Source organism: Schistocerca cancellata, chromosome 3 (assembly GCF_023864275.1).
Source record: "Schistocerca cancellata isolate TAMUIC-IGC-003103 chromosome 3, iqSchCanc2.1, whole genome shotgun sequence".
In the NCBI taxonomy this organism is placed as follows: Eukaryota; Metazoa; Arthropoda; class Insecta; order Orthoptera; family Acrididae; genus Schistocerca; species Schistocerca cancellata.
The window spans coordinates 433,276,870-433,298,070 of record NC_064628.1 but is presented as its reverse complement, the minus strand read 5'-3'; the positions used below and the strand labels follow the sequence as shown (position 1 = coordinate 433,298,070).

The 21,201-nt window shown below is 42.7% G+C and overlaps 1 protein-coding gene across 1 annotated transcript in view; it reads left to right on the top strand.

Moving 5' to 3' along the window:
* The window catches only part of LOC126176738 (5-hydroxytryptamine receptor-like), a 720,373-nt gene that overhangs the window by 571,388 nt on the left and 127,784 nt on the right, over positions 1 to 21,201 (top strand). The window lies entirely within an intron of this gene.

The following is a 21,201-nucleotide window of genomic DNA, read 5'->3' as shown; positions in this document are numbered from 1 at the left end:
ACACATATTGAACGTCATCGGACGAAAACTCTAGTGTCATCCATAATTAGTGTTAACCGTCTCTGAATTGACCAACCACCTGCAACAGGTAAGTAGCTCTATCCAACAATCCCACACCCAGCCCCTACACAACACACTCCCTGTAAGTATGCATGCTTGCATTCAACATCCTAGAGGTTATACCGGTTATTAATGTACCAACAGTTCACATTTGCGGTGGGTTACATTGAGCAGTGATCTTGTAACGATAATAACTTAAATATGTTACCTAGACGGATGTATTTCCAAAGTTTCATTACACTGCATTAATTGTTTTTTGGTGTCGTTAATTTTTTTCCCCTCAGCGTATATCCACCAAGCTTCACGGGAGTAGCTTGCTTTTTCAAAGGTTATAATTTTATCGCCACCTCTCGTAAGTAAAAATTCTGAATAATTTAAGACTTTCATGCTCATTTTATTACAATGCATTTCAGGATACTACGTTTCCTTCCTGTTACAGGGGACTACTGAGAAGAAACACATGATAATTTATTTCTACCGTACGTTCGTCAATCTGAAGCGCTACTAAAGTTTCTCTTACATTGGTTTCTGACGTTTGTACGAAGATGAGATACCGAGGCCTCGAGACGAGTGGTTATAAAGTAAAAATTTTATGGATATATGTACAAGAACACACATCACTTTATTCGAATCAGTCACAGGCTTTTAAAATCAGAATACAATTTTCTGTATTTGAACTGGATAAAAGCGGCTCGGTGCATTATTTATAAAACTGATTTCTTTACAAATAATACAGTTATGTTGTATTTATCGTTCTATAGTATAAGTTCGGTTTCATGCTACTTGTTGTTATCTTAGAGAATAATATCATAAATAAAATATCTACTTCAATAAAAATGAGCACTGCCATTATCAGTAACAAAAGTAATGTACTGTGCATAAATAACTGCATACGTGAAGTATGGTTTGATTACACAATTGACGGTGAGTCACTGGATTTATTGATTTATTGAGTCACAAATGCTCTGTCAGGTTTAATGCGGCACGCCTTGAATTATTCGTCTGCGCCAACCTCTTAGTCTCAGAGTATCATTATCCACCCAACGACGCAAATATTTGTTGGATATATTCCAGTTCCTGTCTTCCATTATAGTTCTTACCCCGTATAAGTACAGCGAATACCGTGGAACTTATCCTGTCCATGCTTCTTGCCAATGTTTTCCACATGTTCTTCTCCTCCTTCATTCTATGGAGGACCATCTAATGGTTGGTTGGTTGGTTGGTTGTTTGGGGGAAGAGACCAAACTGCGAGGTCATCGGTCTCTCAGATTAGGGAAGAATGGGCAAGGAAGTCGGCCGTTCCCTTTCAAAGGTACCATCCCGGCATTTGCCTGGAGTGATTTAGGGAAATCACGGAAAACCTAAATCAGGATGGCCGGACGCGGGATTGAACCGCCGTCCTCCCGAATGCGAGTCCACTGTGCTAACCACTGCGCCACCTCGCTCGGTCATGTAATGTATTATCTTTTCAGTACAGCTGATTTTCAACATCCCTCTATAGTACCGCTCTTCAGACACCTCGAATCATGAGCCATTATTTACTTCCACACAATGCTGTGCTCCAAAGGTACATTCTCAGACATTTTTCCTCAAATTAAGGCCGATGTTTGATATTAACAGCCATCTTTCGGTCAGGAATGCCAGTGATTATATCCCTGCCTTCTGTTGTTGTTGTTGTGTTCTTCAGTCCACAGACTGGTTTGATGCAGCTCTCCATGCTACTATGTCCTGTGCAAGCCTCTTTATTTGCGAAAAATTACTGCAACCTTCATTCTTCTGAATCTGCTTAGTGTATTTATCTTTTGGCCTCCCCCTACGATTTTTACCCTCCACGCTTCCCTCCAGCACTAAATTAGTAATCCCTTGAGGCCTCAGAACGTGTACTGACAACCGATCCCTTCTTCTAGTTAAGTTGTGTCACAAATTCCTCTTCTCCTCTGACAGATTGAGAATCTTGACAGTAACCTTCAAATAATGCAATTCATCCATGATGAAAATAGTTTACTGCACATTCGTTCGACCATTTCTTAGGTTTTTCTCTGGAATGCTAACCCGGCTAAAAGGAGAGCCAGTGAAGGTTCAAATAGGGGCTGCGATTTTTGTATCTAGAGTGAAGAATATTTAGGTATTAGAGATAGACCATCTATTCGGAAGTTTCAAGTACTGAACATCAGTCGCACTGTACGTCTTTCTTCTGATATGAATGTTATTTTTTAATCTTTTTTTTTGCTATTTTATGACTGACGTGCGCTACTCAGCTAAAAATGGCTGACTATGAATGCTGGGCCATCCCATTCTCTTTTCTCGATTGGAAAGTGACTCGATTTTATTGCATCTTGCGATGCTGATAATGTTCTGCGAAACCGGTCTTGCTTGTAAGTAAAGAACTTAAAGCTAAAGCGGCCTTGTCGCCTCAAAACTTTGTATTTATGTTCACGGAATATCTTTTGTTGACCTGTTTCCAGGACATTGGCAGTCATCCAATTTACTTCGAATTAATTTCAGACGCCTGTCAATCGTCGTCAATAACCATTCTTCCAGATATGCAAGTAAATGAATCATTTCTGCTACCTAATATATCGTTTATAATCAATAAGTAGAGTAATGGGTCCAAAACATGACGCCCATTTTGTTTCTTTTTTTCCAAAAAATAGCAAATTGTAAAAATTTGTTTTAAAATCATATAATAATTACTGTAAATATTATACACTATTTACATTTTACTCTTAGAAAATATCACTAAATTGTTATCGAAAATAAATTATTTTCAAAAACCTTATGCCTTTAGAATTTGAAAATATTTTCCAAAAACAAGCCAAACATCACCAAAAAAAGTTAGAAAAAGGTGTTAAATTAGAAGAAACATAATCTAGTTCCAAAGTATTTATAAAATGAAATCCTTCCGAAAGTTATAAAATTTCTCTCTCTTTCCTTTTCTGAATCCAAGGGTCCTGCTATAGGAAGTTCCTGTAGACTTCCCTTTTCACTGTTATTTCCCTCGTCGAGTTCACGGCAATTTCTCATAAGTCATTATGAGTAAGCCCAAGGAAAGAAGCTTCCATAGCGAGACAACATTAAACCAACTCTTCTTCAATATCTTTATCCAAAATTGTGGATGTGCCTATTTTGCTTTTGCTGATTCCTCTGGTGTGCCGTTTTTCATATTGTACAACCTCAGAAGTGTGTTTTTGAAACATTAAACTCTTTATTGGTATTCTTTCCACCCACTTTCTTTTCTTGATCTGCATCAGTAACATTTAGAAGGACTCCGATTTCTTTGATCAACCTTCCTTCCGCACCATCCTCTTCGCATCTGCAATATAATTCCAAGACAATAAGAGTTTGTATTAATACAGCAGTCCATAAACATGAAAAGGTAAGGAATCCTGTTAAAGAGTCTAAATCGATCCAGTTTAAGCAGCTATAGCATACATTCTCTTGACGAAGTAAATAATTAACCAAACAGCTAAATGAAATCGTTTCATCATCACAGTTAACCTAAACCTTACTGTTCAAGAAAATATACACATTGAAAGCCTTACCCGCCAATATCTACGAGACAAAACGAAAGATGCAGCACATTTCCTAAACGTGTGGCGAATTAATAAGTAACAAGTAATGCGAGTGACTTCTCCATTCCGCTACAGAGTGGTAGAAATCCAAACTAGTGTCCACACTGGGTTCCACTAGAGTTCAGGACAACGTACAGCCAAAAACTAGGGGGGTCCGCTTAAGCGAGAGGAGGGGGTTGCTGAAGAGGACGAGTCCAGTTTGGGGCATTTTCCTCTTACATACTGAGACGACAATAGCGATATGCACATATACAAAACGCAGCAGTATAGCGTACACACGATGTAAAAGTGTAATACACCGGCGGAGCCGTTTTTGTACTCAGGTGATCCACGTGAAAATGTTTCCGACGTAATTATGGCTGCACGGTGGGAATTAACAGGCTTTGAACGAGTAACGGCTCCTGGTCTACACGCATGGGACATTTCAGTTCGGATATCGTTAGGGAATTCAGTATTCCGAGATCCACAGTGTCACTAAAGTGCCAAGAGTACCAATTTTCAGGCATTACCTCTCACCACGGACAACGCAGTGGCCGACTGCTTTCACTTAACGACCGGGAACTGCGGCATTTGTGTAGAGTTGTCAGTGCTAACAGAAAAGCAATGTTGTTTTTGTTGTGGTCTTCAGTCCAGAGACTGGTTTGATGCAGCTCTCCATGCTACTCTATCCTGTGCAAGCTTCTTCATCTCCCAGTACCTACTGCAACCTACATCCTTGTGAATCTGTTTAGTGTGTTCATCTCTTGGTCTCCCTCTACGGTTTTTACCCTCCACACTGCCCTCCAATACTAAATTGGTAATCCCTTGATGCCTCAGAATGTGCGCTACCAACCGATCCCCCCTTCTAGTCAAGTTGTGCCACAAATTTCTCTTCTCTCCAATTCTATTCAATACCTCCTCATTAGTTGTGTGATGTACCCAACTAATCTTCAGCATTCTTCTGTAGCACCACATTTCGAAAGCTTCTATTCTCTTCTTGTCCAAACTATTTATCGTCCTCGTTTCACTTCCATACATGGCTACACTCAATACAAATACATTCAGAAACCACTTCCTGACACGTAAATCTATACTCGATTTTAACAAATTTCTCTTCTTCAGAAACGCTTTCCTTCCCATTGACAGTCTACATTTTATATCCTCTCTACTTCGACCATCATCAGTTATTTTGCTCCCCAAATAGCAAAACTCATTTACTACTTTAAGTGTCTCATTTCCTAATCTAATTTCCTCAGCGTCACCCGATTTAATTCGACTACATTCCATTATACTCGTTTTGCTACTGTTGATGTTCATCTTATATCCTCCTTTCAAGACACTGTCCATTCCGTTCAGCTGCTCTTCCAGGTCCTTTGCTGTCTCTGACAAAATTACAATGTCATCGGCGAACCTCAAAGTTTTTATTTCTTCTCCATAGATTTTAATACCTACTCCGAATTTTTCTTTTGTTTCCTTCACTGCTTGCTCAATATACAGATTGAATAGCATCGGGGAGTGACTACAACGCTGTCTCACTTCCTTCCCAACCACTGCTTCCCTCGATTCTTATAACTGCCAACTGGTTTCTGTACAAATTGTAAATAGCCTTTCGCACCCTATATTTTAGCACTACCACGTTCAGAATTTGAAAGAGAGTATTCCAGTTAACATTGTCAAAAGCTTTCTCTAAGTCTACAAATGCTATAAACGTAGGGTTTGTCTTTCCCTAAACTATTTTCTAAGATAAGTCGTAGGGTCAGTATTGCCTCACGTGTTCCAACATTTCTACGGAACCCAAACTGATCTTCCCCAAGGTCGGCTTCTACCAGTTCTTCCATTCGTCTGTAAGGAATTCGTGTAAGTAATTTGCAGCCGTGGCTTATTAAACTGATAGTTCGGTAATTTTCACATTTGTCAACACCTGCTTTCTTTGGGATTGGAATTATTATATTCTTCTTGAAGTGTGAGAAAAAAGAAAAGCCATACAGCGTGAAATAACCGCAGAAATCAATTTGGGACGTACGACGAACGTATCCGTTAGGTCAGTGCGACGTGATCTGCAGTTAATGCGCTATGGCAGCAGACGGCTGACGCGAGTGCCTTTGCTGCCACCACGACGTCGCCTGCAGCGGCTCTCCATGGCTCGTGTCTGTATCAGTTGGACCCTACACGACTGGGAAACAGTGGCCTGGCCAGATCAGTCCCGATGTCAATTGCTAAGAACTGATGGTAGGGTTCGAGTGCAGTGCAAACCACACGAAGCCATGGAGCCAAGTTGTCAACAAGCCACTGTTCAAGCTGGTGGTGGTTATAAGTGGTGTGGGCTGTGGTTACGTGGAATATACTGGATATGTTTATGTTTAGCTGCAGCCTTATATGGACTCCATGTTTCCAAAGAACGATGGAATTTTTATAAAAACTATCATGCTGGAGGAACATTCGCAGCTGAGTATTATATTAGAGGTTGAAAATACCGTTCCAGTCGTAAGTTGTTTTTTTTTCCAGTGCTTAAAACACGACCGGTTTCAAGCTATTACATGGCCATCATAAGGTGTGGTACTAAAAATAAATAAGAGACCGAATCTAATAATAATTTTTACACTCAGGGTACGCATCAGAAAACACAAAAGAATACCATATAACATTTTAGGAAACAACGGCCGGGCTGGGTGCGGTAAAACCTATGTCAAAGCCAAAGCGACACCATCACCCAGTACTATTAAATATTAGCCAGTACGCCACATGCATGTCATTTGCATGCCACTCACGGAAAGGGAAATAAATGTCTTGTTTCTTACGGTCGCCCTAAGTCGCTGGCTTCCAGTTAGGAGTTTTACTACAGTTCTGTACTTCCTCTGCTCAGTGTACTCTTAACGGTATTGATATAACTTTTTTGTAATGTTTTTTTTTCCTTTTGCATGTAAATCACTAATTCAAATTGTGAACGGCCTGGCTAACTGGTCTTTTGCCAATACGGTTTACGAGATTGCTTCCTCCTTCGTGTACGCTACTTCGTGCTCTGTAGGTGTCTTGACATTCATTGCATATTTCTTTACGCAGGCAGTCGTCCGTTGTGTTGTCTGGTGTCGCTTTGGTACTGACTTCGGGTTTACGGTACTTAGCCCATCCGCTGTTTTCTAAAATATTATATGGTATTTCTTTTTTGTTTTCTCGCGTGTACTACTACGTGTCAAAATCATTATTACACTACTGGTCATTAAAATAGCCACACCCAGAAGAAATGCAGATGATGAACGGGTATTCATTGGACAAATATATTATACTACAACTGACATGTGATTACATTTTCGCGCAATTTGGGTGCATAGATCCTGTGAAATTAGTACCCAGAACAACCACCTCTGGACGTAATAACGGCCTTGATATGCCTGGGCATTGAGTCAGACAGACCTTGGATGGCGTGTACAGGTACAGCTGCCCATGCAGCTTCAACACGATACCACAGCTCATCAAGAGTAGTGACTGGCGTATTGTGACGAGCCAGTTGCTCGGCCACCGTTGACCAGACGTTTTCAATTAGTGAGAGCTCTGGAGAATGTGCTGGACAGGGCAGCAGTCGAACATTTTCTGTATCCAGAAAGGCCCGTACAGGACCTGCAACTTGCGGCCGTGCATTATCCTGCTGAAATGTAAGGTTTCGCAGGGATCGAATGAATGGTAGAGCCACGGGTCGTAACACATGTGAAATGTACCGTCCACTGTTCAAAGTGCCGTCAATGCGAACAAGAAGTGACCAACACGTGTAACCACTGGCACCCCATACCATCACGCCGGGTGATACGCCAGTATGGCGATGACGAATACGTGCTTCCAATGTGCGTTCACCTTGACGTCGCCAAACACGGATCCGACCATCATGATGCTGTAAACACAACCTGGATTCATCCGAAAAAATGACGTTTTGCCATTCGTGCTTCCAGATTCGTCGTTGAGTAGGCGCTCCTGTCTGTGATGCAGCGTCAAGGGTAACCGCAGCCATGGTTTCCGAGCTGATAGTCCAAGCTGCCGCAAACGTCATCGAACTGTTCGTGCAGATGGTTGTTGTCTTGCAAACGTCCCCGTCTGTTGAGTCAAGGATCGAGACGTGGCTGCACGATCCGTTACAGCCATGCGAATAAGATGCCTGTCATCTCGACTGCTAGCGATGCGAGGCCGTTGCCATCCAGCATGGTGTTCCGTATTAGCCTCCTGATCCCACCGATTCCATATTCTACTAACAGTCATTGGATCTCGACCAACGCGAGCAGCAATGTCGCGATACGATAAACCGCAATCGCGATAGGCTACAATCCGACCTTTATAAAAGTCTGAAACGTGATGGTACGCATTTCTCCTCCTTACACGAGGCATCACAACAACGTTCCACCAGGCTACGCCGGTCAACTGCTGTTTGTGTATGAGAAATAGGTTGGAAACTTTCCTCATGTCAGCACGTTGTAGGTGTCGCCACCGGCGCCAACCTTGTGTGAATGCTCTGAAAAGCTAATCATTTGTATATCACAGCAACTTCTTCCTGTCGGTTAAATTTCTCGTCTCTAGCACGTCATCTTCGTGGTGTAGCAATTTTAATGGCCAGTAGTGTGGTTTCGGTCTTTCGTTTACTTTCAGTGTCACACCTGATGACGGGCAGCCAGAAATCAGTCGTGGATTAAGCATTGAAAAATAAAGTCTTACGACGGAATCGGTATTTTCAACCTCAACTGGAATTTTTGCAGATGGCAGTTCACCTTGTCTCCGGGCTGCAATTGTTCGCGACTCGTTTGAAGAACGTTCTGGACACCCAGATCGCCCGAAATGAATCCTATCGGATATTTATGCGGCACAATGGGGAGGTCAGTCTGTGCACAAAATCCTGCACCGGCAACACTTTCGCAATTATGGACGGTTATAAAGGCAGCAGAGCTCAATATTTCTGCAGGGGTTTCCAACGACTTGTTGAGACCATGCCACGTCGAGTTGGCTGGCTCTGAGCACTATGGGACTCAACTGCTGAGGTTATTAGTCCCCTAGAACTTAGAACTAGTTAAACCTAACTAACCTAAGGACATCACAAACATCCATGCCCGAGGCAGGATTCGAACCTGCGACCGTAGCGGTCTTGCGGTTCCAGACTGCAGCGCCTTTAACCGCACGGCCACTTCGGCCGGCCCACGTCGAGTTGTTCCACCACGCCGGGCAAAAGGAGGGCCGATACGATATTAGGAGTTTTGTTACCTTTTTGTTACCTTCACCTCAGTGTATTTCGCTGTTTCCTTTTCTTCATGATACTGTTTTAAAAGTCCCTTTCTCTCTGCAAAAAGCTACAGAGATTCCTTGTTAGGTTATCGAGCACCGCCGTCTTTAATTTTCTTCATAGTCGTTTTCCTGTAAGAGTGAGAGTATTTCTCCTCCATACAAAGCGCAGGTCTCGCGTAACTGGACCAGTTCATCTGGTGAGACTGCGGCAGGCTGAGCCGTAGACAATGGCGAGGCCACTCGGCGAATGGAGGCTGTTTTTGCGAGTGCGAACGTTCGGCCGCGTCAGAGTGGGACGAGAGTGGGAGTGAAAATAGGACAGTATGAAGTGGAGGGGAGGGAGGATGGCGGAAAGGGTTTGGCGAGAGAATGTAGGGGGTGAGTAGCGGCAGCTGGCGCCCCTGCCTTTGTGGCCTTAAATAGAAAGCGTCCGGGTCGGGGGACGTGCTGTGACGTCCAGACCGATCACATCGCGGATGTTTTCGTTTCGCGGCACCTACTGCGCTCCAATGGCGATTGCACCTCTCTCTACCTTTCCAACTCGTGTGTGGGCTTCGCGCACGGCACAGCGGCAGGCGGGTCCGAACGCTTTTTTAAAATTGACTTCTGTTGAATGGGACTTTCATCTGTCACGTTCCCAGCAGCCTCTGCTGCCTCTTTCAACTCTTCTTCGAATTTTCGCGTCGGCTTTCGTCCATTCCGCTGACTGCCTTCGAAAGACGAACGAATTCCGAAACTGCCCGTGAGGCAAACTCATCAAAAGCGACCACTGCAGTGATATTGACATTTAACGCTGCGGGTCGTGGGTGATTGTCACTTTCAGGCAACACACACACACACACACACACACACACACACACACACACCTGACATGGCGTCGACAGCTCAAGGCGATCTGGATTGTTATATTATTCTGAAATATTAGATTGCTACCTTTCATTGTAAAATTACGCAACATTACTACGTGAGTTCCAAGTTTGTAAAGATAAACTTCTGGTAATGTATTACAAGCTCCAATGGTTGCACTATAGATCTGTCGACAACGGTAATCAGTAAAAAGATTTACAAGCGATATGGGCGTGCCTGTCATTTTAGAATAATATAACAATATAGGGTACTTCAAAAATGTTCATTCGATTTCAGGAGACTGTCTTCTCCGTGAATGAAGACAGAAATTTCAAGTAAATTTTAACTTACACATAGGTCTATAAAGTTTTTTAGTTTCCAAAGAACCGTCCAAGTGGTTTCCCTTTTACATGCATTTACATTCGACTTCGAAATAACTCTTAGAATTATGTTTAAGCTGGACCTTTCACAAAAGTTGCACCGGCCCCATGACAATCATTTATCGAATACTTTAACTCGAATCGTAATGTTTGCGAAACTATCCAAAATTACTGTATTCATGTTGTTACTGTGCGGCGTCATAGTTCACCCAAACTCGATCCTGATGATGATGATGATCGGTTTTGTGGGGCGCTGAACTGCGCGGTTACCAGCGCCCGTACAAATTCCCAACCTCTGCTCAGTCCATTCTCTCCATTTTCATGAATGATGAGGAAATGATGAGGACAACACAAACACCCAGTTATCTCGAGGCAGGTAATAATCCCTGACCCCCGCCGGGAATCCAACCCGGGACCCCGCGCCCGGGAAGCGACAACGCGACCGCGAGACCACGAGCTGCGGACTTTCAACCGCAGTTGTTGGAACGGGAGGCATGTCAACGAAGTCTTTCGCAAACGCACGTAAAATAATCTCTCAGAGATAAGACAAAGCGAATGGTCACGAAAGTAGCAATGATAACAGCAAGGATCTGACTCATGTACCTATTTATATATTCTGTCCATATCTCTTCTATATCCATATAAAAACTAACAGCAAAACCATTGTGTGAGAATAAGCTAATCATAAAAACTACTAAAAGAATTTTCATAATGTTTTCACAAAAAAACTTGAGTGCAGCTTGAGGAAACGGATAGGATTTGTCTCATCAAAATCCAATAACTAAAAACATAGTATATTGTAATTTAAAGTGTAATGTAAAACCCTCGTGTTTGCCCATTTGTGTGTTTGAATACACTAATATCCAAAACTACTAGACGAACTTTCATGGTGTTTTCACAAATAACTTAAGCGTACCTCGAGGCAAAGTCTGATTACAGGAAAAAATAACATTGCATTTAAAACAGTCGTGTCTGTCTGTTTTTCTGTTGTGCACACTAATCTCCAAAACTATTAGACGAATTTTCATAGGCTTTTCATAGGTAATTTGAGCGTAGCTCGGGTCAACGTACAGGTTTTATGTCATCAAAATCGTAAAACGGAAAAAATTCGTAATTTAAAGTTTTGTCTAAAATCATCTGCTCAGCATAACAGTTCGAATGCTTAATTATCACAGCATAGTACACCATAGAACCACTAGATGGCACTGTTAATTTTGTAGTACATTAACCAACCACTATATGACTCCATCAGTTTTGTAGTGCACAAAGCAAGCAATATATGGCGCAGTTGGGTTTCTTCTTAACTCAGTTGTATTTTCGAAGGTCTATGTCAGTGACACAATTAAACGCCGCTATTTTATCTTTGCGAATACATGCTAACAGGAAATTTACCTCGCTATGATATACAGACTTAATGTTTTCGCTTTGTGTATTAAATACTTAAAGAATTTGCTTTTTTATTTCTGTTCTTTTGTTCATTGCTGTTCTTTGCTAGGAAAGACGCGTTTATGAAGCTTGCTTTGTGAATTGTAAGCCTACTCAACACATTCTGATCTCGTTTTGCTTACGATTAAACTGCCTATAAAACGCTCGAGTCTTTTTGAATACAACAGAATAGGTAAAAGTCTGAGGACTGTGAGGTCTCAAGAATCCATGGAGAGACTTCCTGCTGCTCGAGAACATCAGTTTTTCAACTCACCCTTTGGAAACTCCTCCCGATGTAACTGTGATCGAGAGCATAGCACATTATCTCGCTCACAAAGGCTTCAAGTTACTACTCTCTCCAACATAACATCATAAAAGCGGAAATTTTGACGGAATGTGGTGCAGGCAAGCAATTCTTATACCCCTAGTCCAGCTTATTCCCTACAAGTTACCGTTTGGTATAAACATGAAAAATTTCCTACGAGCTTGTGTTATGCCACGTACATAAACAAAGCACAAATCCAGACGCTACGTGTTGTAGGCATGGGCCTTAGTGTCAGTTGTTTTTCGCACGACCGGCTCTATGTGGCTCTCTCCCGTATTTGTGAAGCAATGTCCCCAATCATATTACTTCATACGTATACAAATAAGGTTTAGACGTAAAAAATAAATTCCGTGCACATGAAGTCTCAGACACGGATATAAATAAATACGCGAAACGTCAAACTTCTCAGTTAAGTTACTCATGCAGTGTAGATGATGCTGTGCAATATCAGACGTCAGAAATATCTAAACAAGAAAGACATCATTTAACTTCTTTAATATGCTTCTAAAATTCAAAATAGATTATGTCTGCGAAACTGTAGGTAAACAGGCAACGTTGTTTTATAAATAATTCATTTCGTAAAGAAATTATTTAGACGTCAAAGTCTTAATTCTCTTATTGTATCATTATGTTTTTAATAGCAACAAATTACACATCGAAGCTACAACAAAATATTACTGTTAGCATTGTCAACAGTAAAGCTGCTGCAGTAACTGTGGGATGGTTGCGAAGGAGATAAACTAAGAAAATTTATATTCCAGTCACAGACACGATCACAACTAACATACTTGTTTTTAATTCTTAAATAATGTTCTTGTGCATGAAATTAACACGATAAATTTCTTTTCAGCCACCTAAATTAGTATCATACATTACTCAAAAGCTGTTTACATCTTTTAACTAAGAGCTTCTTTGTATTATCAAGATTCGTTGCATCTCTAGAGGTGACTAAATTTTTCCGTAAGTCTTCAGAGTTTTTACTTGGCATTATCGATTGGCTGCAAGATATTAATTTGTTAGGGGCCATCGTTAATAACACGAAAAGGCTAGAAGCTTCGAAATTGCTTTACCTTCTGAATTTAATAATGAAAGTATTTTATTTTCCTCCAGCATCAGAGGAGGACAGCTAGTGCTAATGAACGTGCAGCCACTTGTTCATTCTCCTCCTCATCCTCTCACTCGTCCTTCTTTAGCCTATGACTTTAATTAAATATGAACGTAAATACCTTTGTTTACTACCAGCAAACAGAGGTATTTCATAATACGTAATTAAAATCAGAACGCTGCATGGGATACCTTCTCTATTTACTTCAAAGGCATTTTAAAGTTTTTGCTAGAAAATAAAGATTAGGAAGGGCAATCCAGAGTTCTGTGAGTGTGTGTGTGTGTGTGTGTGTGTGTGTGTGTGAGCGCGGGCTCGCTCAAGAGCACTCGCACGATAACAGCTCTCAAAACTCAGAAATTGCTAATAATGATCCCACTCATTACCAGCTTATCTCATATTCGACCACACATTCGCAGTGAAACGGTCAAGTTCTCCAGTAAACTTTTATACGTGTGCTATCGCAAAGAAACAAAAGGAGGATATATGTGCCTACTCTTGTGACGATAAAAGCGCTTTTCTGACAGTTGCAAAACCATTCTGTTTCCAGAATTGTCGGATTTGTTACTACATTACCTTTTCATTTCATTTTAATTAAAATATATGAAACAAGCTAATTCACGATATGTGACTTTGGATGTTTGTGGTTCTACTAACGACTGCTAGTAACCCTCCGTACTAATCCCCCTTTCTGTGACTGTCCCATCTTGGTCAGCAATTAACGTATGTGAGACTACGTAAACTGTCACCAGACTCATCTTTGAACGTAATACACGGGAATTTTAAGTGTAAACCACTGTGTGAGGCACATAGACTCTCTCGTAACGTCTGTACTGGAGTTGGCTGATCGTATTCCTGACGCCCTTGCGCTTATTAAACTGTCCCGTTACAAAACTAATGGCTCTTCTTTGGAAGTTCTCTGTCTCTTCTATTAATCCTAGCTTTAAAAGTCAAAAATGATAAACAATGCTTAAGTTTTGTAAGTTAACTACAGTATTTCGTGGATAAAATACACTGGTGTTCAAAATTACAGCAACAAACGAAAATTTTACAAGGTCGGGTTCATTTTAGCACAAAACAGTATAAACCGGTGATAGTAAACCAGAAAAATGTGAAGACTCAGAAAGTAAATAACTGTAATGTGCAGAACGGTAGACAAAAATGTTCTTCCTTTTTTCCAACTTAACGGCTTTTCACACACATTCCAACAATTGATTTGGACTCACAACGACGGGATACTCTGTGAATGATATCATCAATCTCATGTTGAGGCAATAACGCCAATTCTTCCTGCAGTCTTGGAGAGTGGCTGGTGGATGCTGATGAGGTGCAGTCCGCCTTCCTAGGGCATCCCCGACATGCTCCATGGGTTTCAAATCGGGAGAGCGAGCAGGCCATACCATGCGTGCATTTTCCATTTACATGAAAACATCGGCCACCCATACTCTATGAGATGGAGCATTGTCGTCCAGCAATACGAAGTCCGTGCCCATAGCACATTCGCAATAAGCGCACATGGGGTCCCAAGATCTCATCACGATACCTGACAGCAGTTAAACCTTGCCAATTCACCAGTAAATGTCGGGCGCGGTGGCCGAGCGGTTCTAGGCGCTTCAGTCCGGAACCACGTGACTGGTACGGTCGCAGGTTTGAATCCTGCCTCGGGCATGGATGTCTGTGATGTCCTTAGGTTAGTTAGGTTTAAGTTCAAGGGGACTGATGACGTCATATGTTAAGTCCCATAGTGCTCAGAGCCATTTCAACCATTTTTGAACCAGTACAATTTTGTGAAAAGGTGTTAGAGTGGTCAACATGGTCCCTGCCCATACTATTAGGGATCCTATCGATGTCGGTCTCTTTCCACAATGTTACGCGTTCTGTGCAGATGCTAATTCCTCGAGAATTACTCTCCAGGACAAATCGGGACTCGTCTCCGAAAAGAAGACTGGTCCACTGTTCGACCGTCCAGGTGACATGTTGGCGACTCCACTCTCGACGTTTCCTTATGTGAAGACGCGATAAGGTACGCATACATCAGGTTTCCAACATTAAAGGCTACTCCGCCGAAGCCTTCTATACACCATTTGCCACGATGCAACACGTCCAGTGGATGCTGCGAGGTCAGATGCCAGTTGCCGAGCAGTACTAAGGCACTACCGTAGTGCCCTTACAGCCAAATAAAGACGCTCTCTTTCTGATGTCACACGTGGTCGGCCATACCATGGTCTTCAGGACACAGTTTCGGTCTCTATAAACTGTCGCCAATCCGAAAAACAACAGAACGATCACATTAAGCCTTCGGCCGCCAACAGTTTGCGACTCTCCTGCTTCCAGTCTTCATATGGCCTCCACCGCAGAGAGTTTGGTAACGTCTTCTCTGCGGCACACTGCATCGTCTGTGACTGTGTACACAGCGATTGCGGATGTGGGACTACCCGGCATCACTGTCCCTTTTGATAGGTACCATGACGTCTTCGTTGGCGAGGTTGTCCGTTGAACGGAATCCCATCTTCCGTACAGAATACGATCGTGCGGACATCTGTTGACAATTAGTATGACTGTAACCTGAATTAGACACAGGATGGCGAAATAGCTGTTCATTGCTTTAATTTTGGACACCACAGTACATATTGTTGGCTGTTTTTCCAATGACCGAAATGGTTTAAGGATATGGCGATCCGGGAGTAGTAAGCGAGGCAGCCCACTCTCAACAGAATGCTTTCACAATATTTAATTAATACAAACAGTTTACATAATGCACACGCTGGTAACATGGGTGCATTTTTTCATTCAAATAATCTATTATAGGGTATTTTTAAACATGAAAAGGTTTAAAGGCACCATTGAACGATATGATAGTGTAACACCGGAACAAAAATTTGAAAGCGCCACAAATTAAAGCGCCACTTAAAAGCTTAGTTTATTTTAAAGCCCCTATAATTAAATATGAGACAGGAACATCAACAAAAGCAAAACGAGGATAATGGAATGTAGTCAAATTAAGTCGGGTGATGCTGAGGGAATTAGATTAGGAAATGAGACACTTGAAGCAGTAAAGGAGTTTTGCTATTAGGGTAGCAAAATAACTCACGATGGTCGAAGTAGAGAGAATATAAAATGTAGACTGGCAATGGCAAGGAAAGCATTTCTGAAGAAGAGAAATTTGTTAACATCGAGTATAGATTTAAGTGTCAGGAAGTCGTTTCTGAGAGTATTTGTATGAAGTGTAGCCATGTATGGAAGTCAAACATGGACGATAACTAGTTTGGACAAGAAGAGAATAGAAGCTTTCGAAATGTGGTGCTACAGAAGAATGCTGAAGATAAGGTGGGTAGATCACGTAACTAATGAGGAGGTATTGAATAGGATTGGGGAGAAGAGAAGTTTGTGGCACAACTTGACTAGAAGAAGGGATCGGTTGGTAGGACATGTTTTGAGGCATCAAGGGATCACAAATTTAGCATTGGAGGGCAGTGTGGAGGGTAAAAATCGTAGAGGGAGACCAAGAGATGAATACACTAAGCAGATTCAGAAGGATGTAGGTTGCAGTAGATACTGGGAGATGAAGAAGCTTGCACAGGATAGAGTAGCATGGAGAGCTGCATCAAACCAGTCTCAGGACTGAAGACCACAACAACAACAACAACAACAACATAATTAAAACATACAATTTAACTTCAAAATTATTTAAAAGAGGCAATAGCTGAATCAGAAGTCGCTGTTAACAAAATAGATTACAGGAGCCAATAAGCAGAATAAGCACTTAACATGTACAGAATTACAATAACTGAAGTGGAATTCCAACTCATTATTTAACCAAAACAGGCGGCCAGAGAACTACGACAGACATCAACGCCTCAACGTGAAACTTTGTTCAGAAGCTGGTATAAACACATTTATATTCAGCACAGGTCCCAACAGGACGTCGCAGCAGATTTGAGGGTACAACAGAACAATCAAGTTTTAGAGCTTTCAATATAAAACACGGCAGTGTTACTAAGCTATACAAATGGTTCAGGAGATAATCTGAGGAGTTATGTTAGTACGTAAGTACTAAAGGGAATCCATTAAATTTCTGTTACACGATAAACACACAAATCTGAGGGCTGTCGATTCAACTAAATACCTAGCAATTACAACTACGAACAACTTAAACAGGAACGTTCACATTCATAATGTTGTGGGGAAGACAAACGAAAGACTGCGTTTTACTCGCAGAACTCTTAAAAGATGCAACAGAGCTACTAAATTAGCTACTAAAGAAACTGGCTACACTACCGTCATCTGCTAGAGTATTGCTGTGCCGCATGGGGTCCTTACCAGACAGGATTGACGGAGGACAGCCAAGAAGTTCACGGAAGGGCCGCTCGTTTTACTTTATCGTGAAATATGGGATATTCTGGGGTGGCAATCGTTAAAACAAAGGCGTTTTCCGTGGGGGTGGATCTTTTCACGAGACCTCAAACGTTCTCCTACGAAAGGGAAAATATTTTGCTGACACCCACCCTACATAGAGAGATACGATCTTTGAATGAACGTAAGACAAAGCCGAGCTAACGAAGAAAGATTTCAGTGTTCCTTTAACTCACGCTGTTCTGGATTATTATGGTAGAGAAACAGGGTGAAAGTGGTTCGATGAACTTTCTGTAGGGCATTTAAATACCAATTGCAGAGTAGTCATGTAAATGTAGATACCACCATAGCATTCCATCTTAAAACAGTTAAATAACATTGAAAAGAAATCATCAGTTCTGCACCTCTACCACACTTTGACAACATAAACGAGATCTTAGCTAACTATATTGCCCCTTGGCCGAGAGACATACATTTAAACTGAGTGTCAGCTCATGCAGCTGAACACAAAAGCAGTTTTCGGCAAGATATCCCACAGGCGGTGCAATAGTTACAGATAAATTTGATTCGCCAAAACACGCAAAAGATACTGCTGGCAGTCTGTCTGGAATTTAAAGAAAAGATCAGTTAAATGATGCGGCAGCCGAGTTCCCGTGTGCACTGTCAAGATTGGTACACACCAGTACTATATTCACTCGCCTTTAGGACATCTAAGTGGTACCGCAGATTGGAGTTCACCATTAATTTCTGTTGTGTGATGGTGATAACGGCCACAATGCTCCCACAGAAAGTGTACCTCAGTCAAGTACTTGCTTGGCGGAATGCCGTATGGAAATACTCCAATCCAGCAATGGACATGTCACGAGGCAATCGACGTCTGTACATGTAGCCACCCATGACACAGCCATTTCCAAACGGCAGTCACCTTCCCAAGTTATCACTCCCCCCTATCCTGGGCAACCTTCGCATCCTCACGGCTGCTAGCAGATTCTCTGTCTGATGCTCTGTTTACGCCGCTTTCCTTCATACCGCCATTGCACACGACCTTCAAAGGCGGCAGATACGGAAGTCGCGTCCTCTCGGGGCGTGCCAAGGAAACTCGAAGTCAAAGCACCGATGCAAGCTATTCCACAAATGACTATACGAACGTATCAATGAGATCGTTTTTCTACAACTAGGTTTATTTACATTTACCCATGTTATACACTCCTGGAAATGGAAAAAAGAACACATTGACACCGGTGTGTCAGACCCACCATACTTGCTCCGGACACTGCGAGAGGGCTGTACAAGCAATGATCACACGCACGGCACAGCGGACACACCAGGAACCGCGGTGTTGGCCGTCGAATGGCGCTAGCTGCGCAGCATTTGTGCACCACCGCCGTCAGTGTCAGCCAGTTTGCCGTGGCATACGGAGCTCCATCGCAGTCTTTAACACTGGTAGCATGCCGCGACAGCGTGGACGTGAACCGTATGTGCAGTTGACGGACTTTGAGCGAGGGCGTATAGTGGGCATGCGGGAGGCCGGGTGGACGTACCGCCGAATTGCTCAACACGTGGGGCGTGAGGTCTCCACAGTACATCGATGTTGTCGCCAGTGGTCGGCGGAAGGTGCACGTGCCCGTCGACCTGGGACCGGACCGCAGCGACGCACGGATGCACGCCAAGACCGTAGGATCCTACGCAGTGCCGTAGGGGACCGCACCGCCACTTCCCAGCAAATTAGGGACACTGTTGCTCCTGGGGTATCGGCGAGGACCATTCGCAACCGTCTCCATGAAGCTGGGCTATGGTCCCGCACACCGTTAGGCCGTCTTCCGCTCACGCCCCAACATCGTGCAGCCCGCCTCCAGTGGTGTCGCGACAGGCGTGAATGGAGGGACGAATGGAGACGTGTCGTCTTCAGCGATGAGAGTCGCTTCTGCCTTGGTGCCAATGATGGTCGTATGCGTGTTTGGCGCCGTGCAGGTGAGCGCCACAATCAGGACTGCATACGACCGAGGCACACAGGGCCAACACCCGGCATCATGGTGTGGGGAGCGATCTCCTACACTGGCCGTACACCACTGGTGATCGTCGAGGGGACACTGAATAGTGCACGGTACATCCAAACCGTCATCGAACCCATCGTTCTACCATTCCTAGACCGGCAAGGGAACTTGCTGTTCCAACAGGACAATGCACGTCCGCATGTATCCCGTGCCACCCAACGTGCTCTAGAAGGTGTAAGTCAACTACCCTGGCCAGCAAGATCTCCGGATCTGTCCCCCATTGAGCATGTTTGGGACTGGATGAAGCGTCGTCTCACGCGGTCTGCACGTCCAGCACGAACGCTGGTCCAACTGAGGCGCCAGGTGGAAATGACATGGCAAGCCGTTCCACAGGACTACATCCAGCATCTCTACGATCGTCTCCATGGGAGAATAGCAGCCTGCATTGCTGCGAAAGGTGGATATACACTGTACTAGTGCCCACGTTGTGCATGCTCTGTTGCCTGTGTCTATGTGCCTGTGGTTCTGTCAGTGTGATCATGTGATGTATCTGACCCCAGGAATGTGTCAATAAAGTTTCCCCTTCCTGGGACAATGAATTCACGGTGTTCTTATTTCAATTTCCAGGAGTGTATGTGTTCGAATGACTATGTACCTGAAGCAGGAAAGTGGATTACTTGTACAACTAGTTTTACGTGGTCGGTCTACTTTAGGTCCTTCCGGCTGCCTACTGCTAGATATTTCATAACTGTTAAGGTTGTCAATGACTGCCTCAGAAATATTTTAATCACACAATAATTTATATGCGCAATATGTTTGTTAAGTAGGCTGTTTAGGTATTTTTTTATTGGTAACGCCACGTAGCGCTCTGTATGAAAATCACTAGCTGTGCTGTGTGCAGTCTGTGGCTGGTTTGCATTGTTGTTCGCTATTGTAGTGTTGGGCAGCTGGATGTTAACAGCGCGTAGCGTTGCTCAGTTGGAGGTGAGCCGCCAGCAGTGGTGGATGTGGGGAGAAAGATGGTGGAATTTTGAGAGCGGACGATCTAGACGAGTGTCCATCAGAAAGAGTAAATTTGTAATATTGGATATCATGGACTTATATATATATATATATATATATATATATATATATATATATATATATATATATATAAGTCCATGATATCCAATATTACAAATTTACTCTTTCTGATATATATATAATGACTTTTGAACACTATTAAGGTAAATACATTGTTTGTTCTCTATCAAAATCTTTCATTTGCTAACAATGCCTATCAGTAGTTAGTGCCTAGTGCCTACAGTAGTTAGAATTTAGCTGGCAGTATTGGCGCTCACTGTATTGCAGTAGTTCGAGTAACGAAGATTTTTGTGAGGTAAGTGATTTGTGAAAGGTATAGGTTAATGTTAGTCAGAGCCATTCTTTTGTAGGGATTATTGAAAGGCAGATTGCGTTGCGCTAAAAATATTGTGTGTCAGTTTAAGCACAGTCATGTATAATTTTCTAAGGGGACGTTTCATGTTACATCTATTTATGTTCAGAGACAAATGCCAGCCTTTCGACAAGCAGGTTTTCCTGCACTTTACTGTAATTTTGTAGGGTTGCAAGTTTCCTATATACAGAGTTTCTGTCGTCAGCCACCAGATCATAATACTATCTAATCAAAAGTATACATACACCTATGTAAAGCGGAACTGACCACTAGATGTCACGAGAGCCGTCTTTACAGTACAAATTGAGGTGGAGGGCATTATGTTTCGAGTAGAGAAACGGAACAGCAGAAGGGCTAGGTCACCAACGTGGACTACTCATTAGAAGTCACCTGAGAAACAAACGCATCAGGCACATTGCAGTCCTCCTAAAGCTGCCTGAGTCGACTGTAGGCGATGAGATTGTGAAGTGAAGA